The sequence below is a fragment of the Heterodontus francisci genome, unplaced genomic scaffold, assembly GCF_036365525.1.
Source record: "Heterodontus francisci isolate sHetFra1 unplaced genomic scaffold, sHetFra1.hap1 HAP1_SCAFFOLD_218, whole genome shotgun sequence".
NCBI classification, from domain to species: Eukaryota; Metazoa; Chordata; class Chondrichthyes; order Heterodontiformes; family Heterodontidae; genus Heterodontus; species Heterodontus francisci.
In genome coordinates, this window is record NW_027141931.1 from 2,216,629 (window position 1) to 2,231,372 (window position 14,744).

Sequence of the window (14,744 nt, forward strand, 5' to 3'; positions counted from 1 at the left end):
CGTTTGGAGACTTGGGTGGAGAAATGGCAGATGTAGTTTCATTCGGACAAATGTGAGGTAATGCATTTTGGAAGGTCTAATGCAGGTGGGAGGTATACAGTAAATGGCAGAACCCTTAGGAGTATTGACAGGCAGAGAGATGTGGGCGTACAGGTCCACAGGTCACTGAAAGTGGCAACGCAGGTGGATAAGGAAGTCAAGAAAGCATACGGCATGCTTGCCTTCATCGGTTGGAGCATAGAGTATAAAAATTGGCAAGTCATGCTGCTGCTGTACAGAACCTTAGTTAGGCCACACTTAGAAAATTGTGTGCAATTCTGGTCGCCACATTACAAGAAGGACGTGGAGGCTTTGGATAGGGTACAGAGGAGGTTTATCAGGATGTCTACTGGTCTGGAGGGCATTAACTATGAAGGGAGGTTGGAAAAACTCGGATTGTTTTCACTGGAACGACGGAGGTGGAGGGGCGACATGATAGAGGTTTACAAAGTTATGAGCGGCATGGACAGTGTGGATAGTCAGAAGCTTTTTCCGAGTGTGGAAGAGTCAGTTACTCGGGGACAGAGGTTTAAGGTGCGAGAGGCAAAGTTGAGGGAGGATGTGCGAGGCATGTTTTTTACAGAGAGGGTGGTGAGTGCCTGGAACATGCTGCCAGGGGAGGTGGTGGAACCCGATACGATAGCGACGTTTAAAATACATCTTGACAAATACATGAATAGGAAGGGAATAGAGGGATATGGGCCCCGGAAGTGCAGAAGGTGTTAGTTGAGGCAGGCATCAAAATCGGCACAGGCTTGGAAGGCCGAATGGTCTGTTCCTGTGCCGTCCTGTTCTTTGTTCTTTGTCTCAAATGAAGGGACAGTGGGCCATGTCTCCAGCTTTACTGATGATACAAAGTGAGGTGTGAGTTTAAATAGTGAGAAGGTTGTAAAGAGCCTGCAATTGTATGTAGACAGTTTGAATGATTGGGGGAAAAGCTGGCAGATGGAGAATATTGTCGGGAAATGTGAACTTATCCAATTTAAAAGGAGGAATGGAAAAGTAGAGTTTTTTTTACCGAAGTGAGAGACATGTAAATGTTGGTAGTCAGAGGGATTTGTGGATGTTTGTATAAGAATCACAGAATGTTTATGGACACGTACTGCAAGAAATCAGGAAGACAGATGATATGTTAGCCATTATTGTGAGGCCTTGTGTACAGGAGTGAGGCAGTCTTGCTGCAATTCTACCACAACTGAAATAGTATGTACAGTGTTGGTCTCCTTATTTAAGGAAGGATGTACCTACCTTCGAGGGAGAGAAATAAAGGTTCATTAGATTTATTCCTGGGATGACAGGGCTGTTTACTGAGCAGACATGGAGTAGAATGGGCTGATGTTTTCTGGAGTTTAGAGGAATAAGAGGTGATGTCATTGAAATGAATAACATTGTCAGAGGGTTTGAACCATCCAGCTCAGAGGCGTGTGTCCTACCGGCTGACCTACAGCATACAGATGGTGATTCAGACAACTTTCAGTCAGTGGTGTAACTGCAAACTCAGAATGGTCAATTCTTCTGTTTCTGGAGATGGAGAATTTAATTATTTGTAGATTTTCTCTTTCGTGTTTTCCTTGACCCACTTTGAGGCCCCCATCACAATCCTCTTTCTCCTGGACTGTCTTGTGAACTTTGTTCTCTGATGCAGTTTTCAATGGCTGACAAACATAAGCCTTCCAGTGATTTCCCATTGTCTCTCCCCTGTGGTTATACAGACCGATTCCACCAGACAGCAGCTGGTGTTTACAACATTTTCCACAGTCTCTGGAGGCCTCCTTATCTGTAGCTTTCCAGATAGGCTGTATAACACTTGTATAATTAAACCAAGCTTCCATTTTGAACTGTCAATTTAACAGGTCATTTGCTGAATTAATGCTTTAAAACCGACTCAGCTAATTTAGTCGGGATGTAATCCGGGTTGATCAGACAAGTATCCTCAAAACTGTTACTGAAATGTCCAACATCCTTCCTGAGGAAGAAGAGGATGGAAAATTGTTACAAACATTGAACCAGAGACTCGACGGATCCGCTGTGATCCAGGTTTAAACTTGCACAGAGAAACCCCGTGGGATTTCCAATCCAACACCTCAACCCCTCAGTTCGCACAGCTGCAAAAAGGCAATGTCCAACAGTTTAACTTCTCAAATTTCCGACCCTGTTCTGTCTGTTAAATCTCAGCAACACTTATTGTGCTGATTTTTGTGATGTTCAATTTGCTACAAATACATAAAATCCAAATGAATCCGAGCGATTATTAAAATAATCTCACTTTCTGATATTAATACCATGAAACAAAATATGTTGACAGAATTTACAAATTACATGTTATTGATATTTAACCAAAATAATACCCACAGTCAATGGTTGAAATGAAGGGAGGTAAGGGAGGTCTGAGAATAAGAGACAAAGCTGAACGACTATTAAAAGGTAAGAGTGGGTTTAGCTGAATTCCCAGAAGGTAATTCCCAAATAGTCCTTTATTGCATTTCCAGAGAATTCACTGAAGGTGATTAACAGATGGTCTTTTATTTTGTAAATTGCCCCTTGTCGGTACACAGTCTCTTATTGTTCAGGCTATTGATTTCCTGAAGGTGGTTGAAGATCGTGCCTTAGTCCTTTGAATTTCAGTTCCCTCAGACTCTCTATAGACAGTTCTGTTTTATTTGATGCAGATTAATCTGAAGGAACTTTATAAACTATCCCTTATTTTTAATGATTATTGCTCCAAAGGAGATTTATGGGCAGCACTCGATATTTGGATGGGAATTTCTACAAAGTAGAATTGTGGACAGTCCCTGGTTATGTGAATGGATGAATAATTCTCTATTGAAAGGATGTACTCCTTTTGTTCAATGGTGATTTTTCCAGCACTGCCTTCTGGAAAATCCCTCACAATTCAGAGCAGAGACTTCTCCAGAGACAGTTTATCGACAGTCCCATAATTATTGTGATGTTTCCCATCTTCCACCCTATCACAGACTGTCTCTTTTGTTCTTCTTTGCATCCTCCCCACCTTTCATTTGTTCAAAACCTATTACATTTCTAACTTTTCTCAGTTCTGATGAAAGGTCACAGATCTGAAACATTAACAGTGTTTCTCTCTCCACAAATACTGCCAGACCTGATGAGAATATCCAGCATTTTCCGTTTTATATGTTGTATTGTAATTTCCTTTCCTGTGATTTGTGCGATCTCTTTAAGCTGTGGGAAACAGGTGAGAATCTGTATTCTGTATGTGTGTGTGAAACTGAGCTGGTACTGCTCCAGCAATCCGAGGTACAAATCATTGTCCATTGTTCAGCTCAGTAAAGACTGAGCTTAGAATAAGTTCTCATTTCCTCAGGCATTACTCCTAAAAATGTTGTTTTTTAATTTTGAGAATCAAAATTTGTTGTCCACTGCAGCGAATTGAATCTTCATTAAAAGCCAGACCAATGCAGTTAAACAGGTCAGTTTACCTGTCTCTGTGTCATCTGCATCTCATTGTCCAATCAGGCAGTTTGACGATTGAAGTGACAGTGACAGGGATTGTATTGTTAGATTGCCCTGAGTGTCCCTCCTTCATATTTCCATTTAAAATGTTCTATTTAATTCTAACAATGAGTAGCAATTATGGGTGGAACTCCGGTATTCAACGTACCAGCACTAATTTGATCGTGTAACCTCAGATATTCGACACAACTTTCTTTTGTGTAAAAACAGCTTGTAGTGAACTGATCATTTGCTTTTCAACGTTGGAACAAAGACAGAATTTCTCAGAAACTGCCTGTAGGTTTCGTGGATATGTGGATTGGAAATTATTTCAGCCAGGTCAGAGTGTTTCTGGACAATGTGTAACTATATAAATATATCTCCTCTTGTATCACTGCTTCTCTCCAGCTGTATGAGCATTAAACCCCTTTGTTTGGAGTTGTATCTTAAACAGGCATCTGTTTAGTGATGTCAGTGCTGAAACGTCGTGCTCGAAACATTTACTACTTAATCCATGTGAACGCTTTATCCAAACTAGAATATTCTTTGACTCTCTAAAATCAGTTACAATCTATAATACAGGCTGTGTTTTTGTACCATTTTTGGGTGATGACAGACTTTAAGGTTATTGGTTCAGTGAATTGGTATTGGAGTACTTTCTGGGTGCTGAGACAGTTTGAGTCTTGAGGTCAGAATTGGATAATTGGTCGGTTTCCAGGTGCTGGGTCAGTGAACATGTCCTGGGTTAGGTGATGTTCACCTGGTCAGTTTCCATGTGCTGGGTCAGTGAACATGTCCTGGGTTAGATGATGATCTCCTGGTCAGTTTCCAGGTGCTGGGGCAGCGAACATGTCCTGGGTTAGGTGATGATCTCCTGGTCAGTTTCCAGGTGCTGGGTCAGTGAACATGTCCTGGGTTAGGTGTTGTTCACATTGTCACTTTCCAGATTCTGGGTCAGTGAACATGTCCTTGGTTACGTGATTCCAACCTTGTCAGTTTACAGGTGCTGAGTCAGTGACCATGTCCAGGCTTATGTGATGTTCACGTGGTCAGTTTCCAGGTGCAGGGTCAGTGAACATGTCCTGGGTTATGTGCCGATCACCTGGTCAGTTTCCAGGTGCTGGGTCAGTGAACATGTCCTAATTTAGGTGATGATCACCCGGTGGGTTTCCAGGTGATGGCTCACTGAACATGTCCTGGGTTATGTGATGCTCACGTGGTCACTTTCGAGGGGCTAGTTCAGTGAAAGTGTCCTGGGTTAGGTGATGATCTCCTGGTCAGTTTCCAGGTGCAGAGTCAGTGAACATGTCCTGGGTTATGTGACGATCACCTGGTCAGTTTCCAGGTGCTGGGTCAGTGAACATATCCTGGGTTAGGTGATGTTCACATGGTCAGTTTCCAGGTGCAGGGTCAGTGAACATGTCCTGGGTTATGTGACGATCACCTGGTCAGTTTCCAGGTGCTGGGTCAGTGAACATGTCCTGGGTTAGGTGAAGTTCATCTGGTCATGTTCCAGGTGCTGGGACAGTGAACATGTCCTGGGTTCGGTGTTGTTCACCTGGTCTGTTTCCAGATTCTGGGTCAGTGAACATGTCCTGGGTTAGGTGATGGTCACCTGGTCAGTTTCCAGGTGATGGGTCACTGAACATGTCCATGGTTAGGTGTTGTTCACCTGGTCAGTTTCCAGGTGCTGGGTCAGTGACCACGTCCGGGGTTAGTGATGTTCACCTGGTCAGTTTCCAGGTGCTGGGTCAGTGACCGTGTCCGGGATCAGGTGATGTACACCTGGACCGTTTTCAGGTGCGTTGTCAGTGAACGTGTCCTAAGTTAGGTGATGTTTACCTGGTCTGTTTTCAGGTGCTGGGTCAGTTGAACATGTCCTGGTTTAGGTGATGTTCACCTGGTCAGTTTCCATGTGCTGGGTCAGTGACCATGTCCTGGGTTAGGTGATGTTCACCTGGTCAGTTTCCAGGTGCTGGGTCAGTTACCATATCCGGGATTACGTGATGTTCACATGGTCAGATTCCAGGTGCTGGGCCAGTGAACATGTCCTGGGTTAGGTGACGATCACCTGGTCAGTTTCCAGGTGCTGGATCAGTGAACATGTCCTGGGTTAGGTGATTTTCACCTGGTAAACTTCCAGGGGCTAGGTCAGTGAAAGTGTCCTGGGTTAGGTGATGATCTCATGGTCAGTTTCCACGTTTCGGGTCAGTGAACATGTCTTGGGATAGGTGATGATTCTCCTGGTCAGTTTCCAGGTGCACGGTCAGTGAACATGTCCTGGGTTATGTGACGATCACCTGGTCAGTTTCCAGGTGCTGGGTCAGTGAACATGTCCTGGGTCTGGTGATGTTTACCTGGTCAGTTTCCAGGTGCTGGGTCAGTGAACATATCCTGGGTTAGGTGATGTTCACCTGGTCAGGTTCCAGGTTCTGGGTCAGTGAACATATCCTGGGTTAGGTGTTGTTTACCTGTTCAGTTTTCAGATTCTGGGTCAGTGAACATGTCCTGGGCTAGGTGATGGCCATCTGGTCATTTTCCAGGTGATGGTTCACTGAACATGTCCTGGGTTAGGTCATGTTCATCTGGTCAGTTTCCAGATGCTGGGTCAGTGAACATGTCCTGGGTTCTGTGACGATCACCTGGTCAGTTTCCAGGTGCTGGGTCAGTGAACATGTCCTGGGTCTGGTGATGTTTACCTGGTCAGTTTCCAGGTGCTAGGTCAGTGAACATGTCCTGGGTTAGGTGATGTTCACCTGGTCAGTTTCCAGGTGCTGGGTCAGTGAACATGTCCTGGGTTAGGTGATGTTCATCTGGTCAGTTTCCAGGTTCTGGGTCAGTGAACATGTCCTGGGTTAGGTGTTGTTTACCTGGTCAGTTTCCAGATTCTGGGTCAGTGAACAGGTCCTGGGCTAGGTGATTGTCACCTGGTCAGTTTCCAGGTGCTGGGTCAGTGAAAATGTTCTTTGTTATGTGATGCTAACCTGGTCAGTTCACAGGTGCTTAGTCAGTGAACATGTCCAGGGTTATGTGATGTTCACGTGGTCAGTTTCCAGGTGCTGGATCAGTGAACATGTTCTGGGTTAGGTGATGTACACCTTGTCAGTTTACAGGTGCTGGGCCAGTGAACATGTCCGGGGTTAGTGATGTTCACCTGGTCACATTCCAGGTGCTGGGTCACTGAACATGTCCTGGGTTAGGTCATGTTCACCTCGTCAGTTTCCAGATTCTGGGTCAGTTACCATGTCCGGAGTTAGTGATGTTCACCTGGTCAGTTTCCAGGTGATGGGTCACTGAACATGTCCTGGGTTAGGTCATGTTCATCTGGCCAGTTTCCAGGTGCTGGGTCAGTGAACATGTCCTGGGTTATGTGATTCCAACCTTGTCAGTTTACAGGTGCTGAGTCAGTGACCATGTCCAGGCTTATGTGATGTTCACGTGGTCAGTTTCCAGGTGCAGGGTCAGTGAACATGTCCTGGGTTATGTGCCGATCACCTGGTCAGTTTCCAGGTGCTGGGTCAGTGAACATGTCCTAATTTAGGTGATGATCACCCGGTGGGTTTCCAGGTGCTGGCTCACTGAACATGTCCTGGGTTATGTGATGCTCACGTGGTCACTTTCGAGGGGCTAGTTCAGTGAAAGTGTCCTGGGTTAGGTGATGATCTCCTGGTCAGTTTCCAGGTGCAGGGTCAGTGAACATGTCCTGGGTTATGTGATGTTCACATGGTCAGTTTCCAGGTGCAGGGTCAGTGAACATGTCCTGGGTTATGTGACGATCACCTGGTCAGTTTCCAGGTGCTGGGTCAGTGAACATGTCCTGGGTTAGGTGAAGTTCATCTGGTCAGGTTCCAGGTTCTGGGACAGTGAACATGTCCTGGGTTCGGTGTTGTTCACCTGGTCTGTTTCCAGATTCTGGGTCAGTGAACATGTCCTGGGTTAGGTGATGGTCACCTGGTCAGTTTCCAGGTGATGGGTCACTGAACATGTCCATGGTTAAGTGTTGTTCACCTGGTCAGTTTCCAGGTGCTGGGTCAGTGACCACGTCCGGGGTTAGTGATGTTCACCTGGTCAGTTTCCAGGTGCTGGGTCAGTGACCGTGTCCGGGATCAGGTGATGTACACCTGGACCGTTTTCAGGTGCGTTGTCAGTGAACGTGTCCTAAGTTAGGTGATGTTTACCTGGTCTGTTTTCAGGTGCTGGGTCAGTTGAACATGTCCTGGTTTAGGTGATGTTCACCTGGTCAGTTTCCATGTGCTGGGTCAGTGACCATGTCCTGGGTTAGGTGATGTTCACCTGGTCAGTTTCCAGGTGCTGGGTCAGTTACCATATCCGGGATTACGTGATGTTCACATGGTCAGATTCCAGGTGCTGGGCCAGTGAACATGTCCTGGGTTAGGTGACGATCACCTGGTCAGTTTCCAGGTGCTGGATCAGTGAACATGTCCTGGGTTAGGTGATTTTCACCTGGTAAACTTCCAGGGGTTAGGTCAGTGAAAGTGTCCTGGGTTAGGTGATGATCTCATGGTCAGTTTCCACGTTTCGGGTCAGTGAACATGTCCTGGGATAGGTGATGATTCTCCTGGTCAGTTTCCAGGTGCACGGTCAGTGAACATGTCCTGGGTTATGTGACGATCACCTGGTCAGTTTCCAGGTGCTGGGTCAGTGAACATGTCCTGGGTCTGGTGATGTTTACCTGGTCAGTTTCCAGGTGTTGGGTCAGTGAACATATCCTGGGTTAGGTGATGTTCATCTGGTCAGTTTCCAGGTTCTGGGTCAGTGAACATGTCCTGGGTTATGTGCTGTTTACCTGGTCAGTTTCCAGATTCTGGGTCACTGAACATGTCCTGGGTGTAGGTCATGTGCATCTGGTCAGTTTCCAGGTGCTGGGTCAGTGAAAATGTTCTGGGTTATGTGATGCTAACCTGGTCAGTTCACAGGTGCTGAGTCAGTGAACATGTCCAGGGTTATGTGATGTTCACGTGGTCAGTTTCCAGGTGCTGGATCAGTGAACATGTCCTGGGTTAGGTGATGTACACCTTGTCAGTTTACAGGTGCTGGGTCACTGAACATGTCCTGGGTTAGGTCATGTTCATCTGGTCAGTTTCCAGGTGCTGGGTCAGTGAAAATGTCCTGGGTTATGTGATTCTTACCTGGTCAGTTTACAGGTGCTGAGTCAGTGACCATGTCCAGGCTTATGTGAAATTCACGTGGTCATTTTCCAGGTGCTGGGTCAGTTACCATGTCCGGGATTACGTGATGATCACATGATCAGATTCCAGGTGCTGGCCCAGTGAACATGTCCTGGGTTAGGTGATTTTCACCTGGTAAATTTCCAGGAGCTAGGTCAGTGAACGTGTCCTGGGTTAGGTGATTATCTCATGGTCAGATTCCAGGTTTTGGGTCAGTGAACATGTCCTGGGTTAGATGATCATCTCCTGGTCAGCTTCCAGGTTCTGGGGCAGTGAACATGTCCTGGGTTAGGTGTTGTTCACCTGGCCAGTTTCCAGATTCTGGGTCAGTGAACATGTCCTGGGCTAGGTGATGTTCACCTGGTCAGTTTCCAGATTCTGGGTCACTGAATATGTCCTGGGTTAGGTCATGTTCACCTGGTCAGTTACCAGGTGCTGTGTCAGTAAACATGCCCTGGGTAATGTGATGCTAACCTGGTCAGATTCCAGGTGCTGAGTCAGTGAACATGTCCTAGGTTAGGTGATGATCACCCGGTGGGTTTCCAGGTGCTGGCTCACTGAACATGTCCTGGGTTATGTGAGGCTCACGTGGTCACTTTCGAGGGGCTAGTTCAGTGAAAGTGTCCTGGGTTAGGTGATGATCTCCTGATCAGTTTCCAGGTGCAGGGTCAGTGAACATGTCCTGGGTTATGTGACGATCACCTGGTCAGTTTCCAGGTGCTGGGTCAGAGAACATGTCCTGGGTCTGGTGATGTTTACCTGGTCAGTTTCCAGGTGCTCGGTCAGTGAACATGTCCTGGGTTAGGTGATGTTCATCTGGTCAGTTTCCAGGTTCTGGGTCAGTGAACATGTCCTGGGTTAGGTGTTGTTTACCTGGTCAGTTTCCAGATACTGGGTCAGTGAACAGGTCCTGGGCTAGGTGATTATCACCTGGTCAGTTTCCAGGTGATGGGTCACTGAACATGTCCTGGGTTAGGTCATGTTCATCTGGTCAGTTTCCAGGTGCTGGGTCAGTGAACATGTCCTGGGTTATGTGATGCTAACCTGGTCAGTTCACAGGTGCTGAGTCAGTGAACATGTCCAGGGTTATGTGATGTTCACGTGGTCAGTTTCCAGGTGCTGGATCAGTGAACATGTCCTGGGTTAGGTGATGTACACCTGGTCAGTTTACAGGTGCTGGATCAGTGAACATGTCCTGGGTTAGGTGATGTACACCTGGTCAGTTTACAGGTGCTGGGTCAGTGAACATGTCCGGGGTTATTGATGTTCACCTGGTCACTTTCCAGGTGCTGGGTCACTGAACATGTCCTGGGTTAGGTCATGTTCATCTGGTCACTTTCTCGGTGCTGGGTCAGTGAACATGTCCTGGGTTATGTGATTCTAACCTGGTCAGTTTACAGGTGCTGAGTCAGTGACCATGTCCAGGCTTATGTGAAATTCACGTGGTCAGTTTCCAGGTGCTGGGTCAGTTACCATGTCCGGGATTACGTGATGATCACATGATCAGATTCCAGGTGCTGGCCCAGTGAACATGTCCTGGGTTAGGTGATTTTCACCTGGTAAATTTCCAGGGGCTAGGTCAGTGAATGTGTCCTGGGTTAGGTGATTATCTCATGGTCAGATTCCAGGTTTTGGGTCAGTGAACATGTCCTGGGTTAGATGATGATCTCCTGGTCAGTTTCCAGGTGCTGGGTCAGTGAACATGTCCTGGGTTAGGTGATATTCACCTGGTCAGTTTCCAGGTTCCGGGTCAGTGAACATGTCCTGGGTTAAGTGACGATCACCTGGTCAGTTTCCAGGTGCTGTGTCAGTGAACATGTCCTGGGTCAGGTGATGCTCACCTGATCAGTTTCTGGAATTGTTCCAATGTTGTGGTGTTGGTCGCTCGTCCAGTATATTCGCGACATCATAATCAGTATAAGTACTTAATTGCACATTGTATCCTTTGCATTGCACTGCAATGCTGTCTCTAGACAAATATATATGTTGTGTTGCAGGTCTGTATTAATGTCAGGGAAAGATCTGCCGTCTCGATGCATTAGGAAAGGGTTGATAGCAGGATATGTGGACACTTAAATAGAGATATTGGTTAATATGGGTAATTCAATTGAACTAAAAGAACATCAGAAATAAAAGAACAGGACAGCAAACAGAGACAGCGTTGTTCCCATGGGAATGTGGACTATGCACCTTATTTGGAATGTGATAATGCGTAAAGGAGGACTGGTGTTCTGCTTCAGGACAGGACAGGGCGTGATGTTGGGATTAACCTCTAATTAGAATCATTTATCCATCAAGAATGTTACATGTCGACTGTGTAAAAGAACCCTCTTTGCATTGTCACAGCGACACTGATAACAACTTCACCAGGAGGAAAACATGTGATCTCAGGGGTTATTCGACTGAAACCTGAGTAAAAACAGGGCCTTGTGCACATCTATTCCTGTAATTGTCATCAGGTGGTAGTGGTAAGTCAATGATTGGTCTAGTGAAATTTAGTGTGTTTGTATTATCGGAAAGGTTATGCAAAGAGAGTCCAAATAGACAGAACGTGCAGTAGATTTCAAAAGGCACTTGGAGGATGAGACAAGTGTTCTCACCCACAGCTGCAGATATTTATTACCATGACATTTACCCAAGGAAAATACAGGGTCACATAATTTACACCTTGCACACTACTGCTCAGATAATGTGAGGTATCGTGTCTTACTTGTGCAGAATAAAGTTTAATCACTGCCATCAATATGGGCTGATGTTGCCCCAATGGCTATTAAGGTTTATCAAAAAGAAAACTGAACATACGGTAGATGATGAAAAACTATTTCCGCAGCTTGGGGAATCTAGCACTACGAGCCACATTCTTGAAATGAGAGTCAGACCTTTCAGCAGTGAAATTAGGAAATACCTGTACACACAAAGTGTGGTGGAAGTTTGGAACTCTCTTCCACAAACAGCAATTCATGCCAGATCAATTGTAAATTTTCCATCTGAGATTAATAAATACTTACCAACCAATGCTATTCAGGGATATGGGACAAAAGGTGGGTGTCTGGAATTAGGTCACAGATCAGCCATGACCTCACTTCATGGCAGAACAGGTTTAAGGGGCTAAATGGCCTCCTCTGGTTCCTGTATTCCTATAATAAACCCAGCTCCATCACCAAGACCACACAGTGCTGATTCTCCATGTGAATATCAAGTAGTCATATATTTACATTACATCAACACGCACTAACCCTATATATAGACACAGGGCTTCAAGGTGTGCTAAACATTGAAGAGTTATGAGATAGGCTGGCTGTACTTAAAGTTGATAAGTCACCAGTAACTGATGAGATGCAATGTTACTGAGGGAAGTAAGAGTGGAAATTGGGAATGTACTGGGCAGTGTCTTCCAATCCTCCTTAGATACAGGGGTGGTGCCAGAGGAGTGGAGAATTGCAAATATTACACCCTTCCTCAAAAAGGGTAAGGACAAGCTCAGCAACTACAGTCAGTCAGTTTAATTTCGGTGGTGGGAAAGCTTTTAGTAATGACAATTTGGGACAAACGAAACAGTCACTTTGGATAAATGTGGATTAACTGAAGAAATCCAGCATGGATGTGTTGAGGGCAAATCATGTTCCACTCACTCGTTTGAGTTTTTTTGAAGAGGGAACAGAGAGGGTTAATCAGGATAATCCCATTACCGTGTGTACACGGACTTCCAAAAGGCATTTGATAAAGTGCCACATAACAGGCATGCCAGTAAAGTTACAGTCAAGGAATATAAGGGACAGTAGCAGCATGGATAGGAAATTAGTTGTGTGACAGCAAACATACGAGCATATGAATTATGAGCAGGAGTTGATCATTCGGCCCCTCATGCCTGTTCCCCCATTTGATAAGATCATGGCTGCTGATCTGACTGCAGACTCAACTCGATGTTCCTGTCCACCTGCTACAACCTTTGACTCCCTTGTCAATCAATAATCAATCTAATTCAGCCATAAAAATATACCAATGACTCTGTCTACACTGTTCTCTGGGGAAGAGAATTCCACAGACGAATAACCCTCTGAGAGAAAAACGAACACTTCATCTCCATCGTAAATGGAAGACCCCTAATTTTTAAACTGTGTTCCCTTGTTCTAGTCTCTCCCGTAACGGGAAATATTCGCTCAGCATCCACCCTGTCAATTCCCCTCAGGACCTTATATGTTTCAAAAAGATCACCTCTCATTCTTCTAAACTCCACTTGAAACAGACCCAACCTGCCCAACCTTTCCTCATAAGATAAACCCATATCCCAGGAATCAGTTGAGTGAACCTTCTCTGAGCTGCTTCCAATGCAATTCTATCCTTAAGTAAGGAGACCAAAACCGTTCACAATACTCCAGCTGTGTTCTCACCAATGCCAACCGTAGCAAAACTTCCCCACTTTTATGTTCCCTTCCCCTTGCAATAAATTACAACATACTATTTGCATTCTTAATCACTTGCCGTACCTGTAGACTAACTTTCTGATAAATCATGTACCAGGATATCCCAATTCCTCTGGACAGCAGAGTTCCTCAATTTCTCTTCATTTAAATAATATACTGTTTTGCTATTCTTCCTTACAAAGTGGACAAGATCACATTTTTCCAGATTATACTCAGTCTGACACATTTTTGAAACAGAGTTGTTGTAAACTTTTTTTCCAGACTGGAGGAAAGTACATAGTGGAGTTCCCTAGGGGTTGGTTTTATCACCCCTGCATTTCTTGACATATGGTCATGACCTTGTCTTTGGTGTACAGAATACAATTTCAAAATGTAAGTTTGTCACAAACTGGCCACCTTTAAAGGGACAAGGAGAGGACCAGCTGGGCTGTTTGACACTGCTTTATGACATCGATGCAGTACCTAGTTACCAAAGCCCCTGAACCCTGCTCAATATTGGCTGATGTGTGTTTAATGGGACACTGCGCTGAGTAACCTTGCTGTACCTGTCCTGAGAGTGTTTGATTGGAATATCTAGTTGGAGCTGTAATCTGTATCTAACCCGTGCTGTACATTCCCTGTGATTGTTTGATGGGGCTGTGTAGAGGGAGATTTACTTCGTATCTAATCCATGCTGTGGGAGTGTTTGATGAGATCACTTCTCATTCTCCTGAAGTCCAGTCTACTCAGTCTCTCCTGATAGGACAAAAGCCCTGTCCAGCAGCCTGTCTGGAGAACTTTCTATGTTAAGTATGTTCTTCATTTTTCTGAATGAAGGGATGTGACCAGTGGTTTTCCGCAGGGATCAGTGCTGGGACCTTTGCTGTTTGTAGTATATATAAATGATTTGGAGGGAAATGTAGCTGGTCAGATTAGTATGTTTGCGGACTACACAAAGTTTGGTGGAGTTGCGGACAATGATGAGGATTGTCAGAGGATACAGCAGGATACAGAGCGATTGGAGACTTGGGCGGAGAAATGGCAGATGGAGTGTAATCCGGGCAAATGTGAGATGATGCATTTTGGAAGGTCTAATGCAGGTGGGAAGTATATAGTAAATGGCAGAACCCTTCGGAGTATTGACAGGCAGAGAGATCTTGGCATATAGGTCCATAGGTCTCTGAAAGTGGCAATGCAGGTGGATAAACTCGTCAAGAAGACATAAGGCATGCTTGCCTTCATCGGGTGGGGCATATAGTATAAAAATTGGAAGTCATGCTGCAGCTGGACAGAACTTTAGTTAGGCCACACTTAGAATATTGTGCGCAATTCTGGTCGCCACACTACCAGAAGGACGTGGAGGCTTCGGAGAGGGTACAGAAGAGCTTTACCAGGATTTTGCCTGGTCTGGAGGGCATTAGCGATGAGGAGAGGTTGGATAAACTCGGATTGTTTTCACTGAAATGACGGAGGTGGAGGGGCAACAGGATAGAGTTTTACAAAGTTATGAGTGGCATGGACGGAGTGGATAGTCAGAAGCCTTTTCCGAGGGTGGAAGAGTCAGTTACTAGGCTACATAGGTTTAAGGTGAGAGGACCAAAGTTTAAAGGGGATGTGTGAGGCAAGTTTTTTTACACAGAGGGTG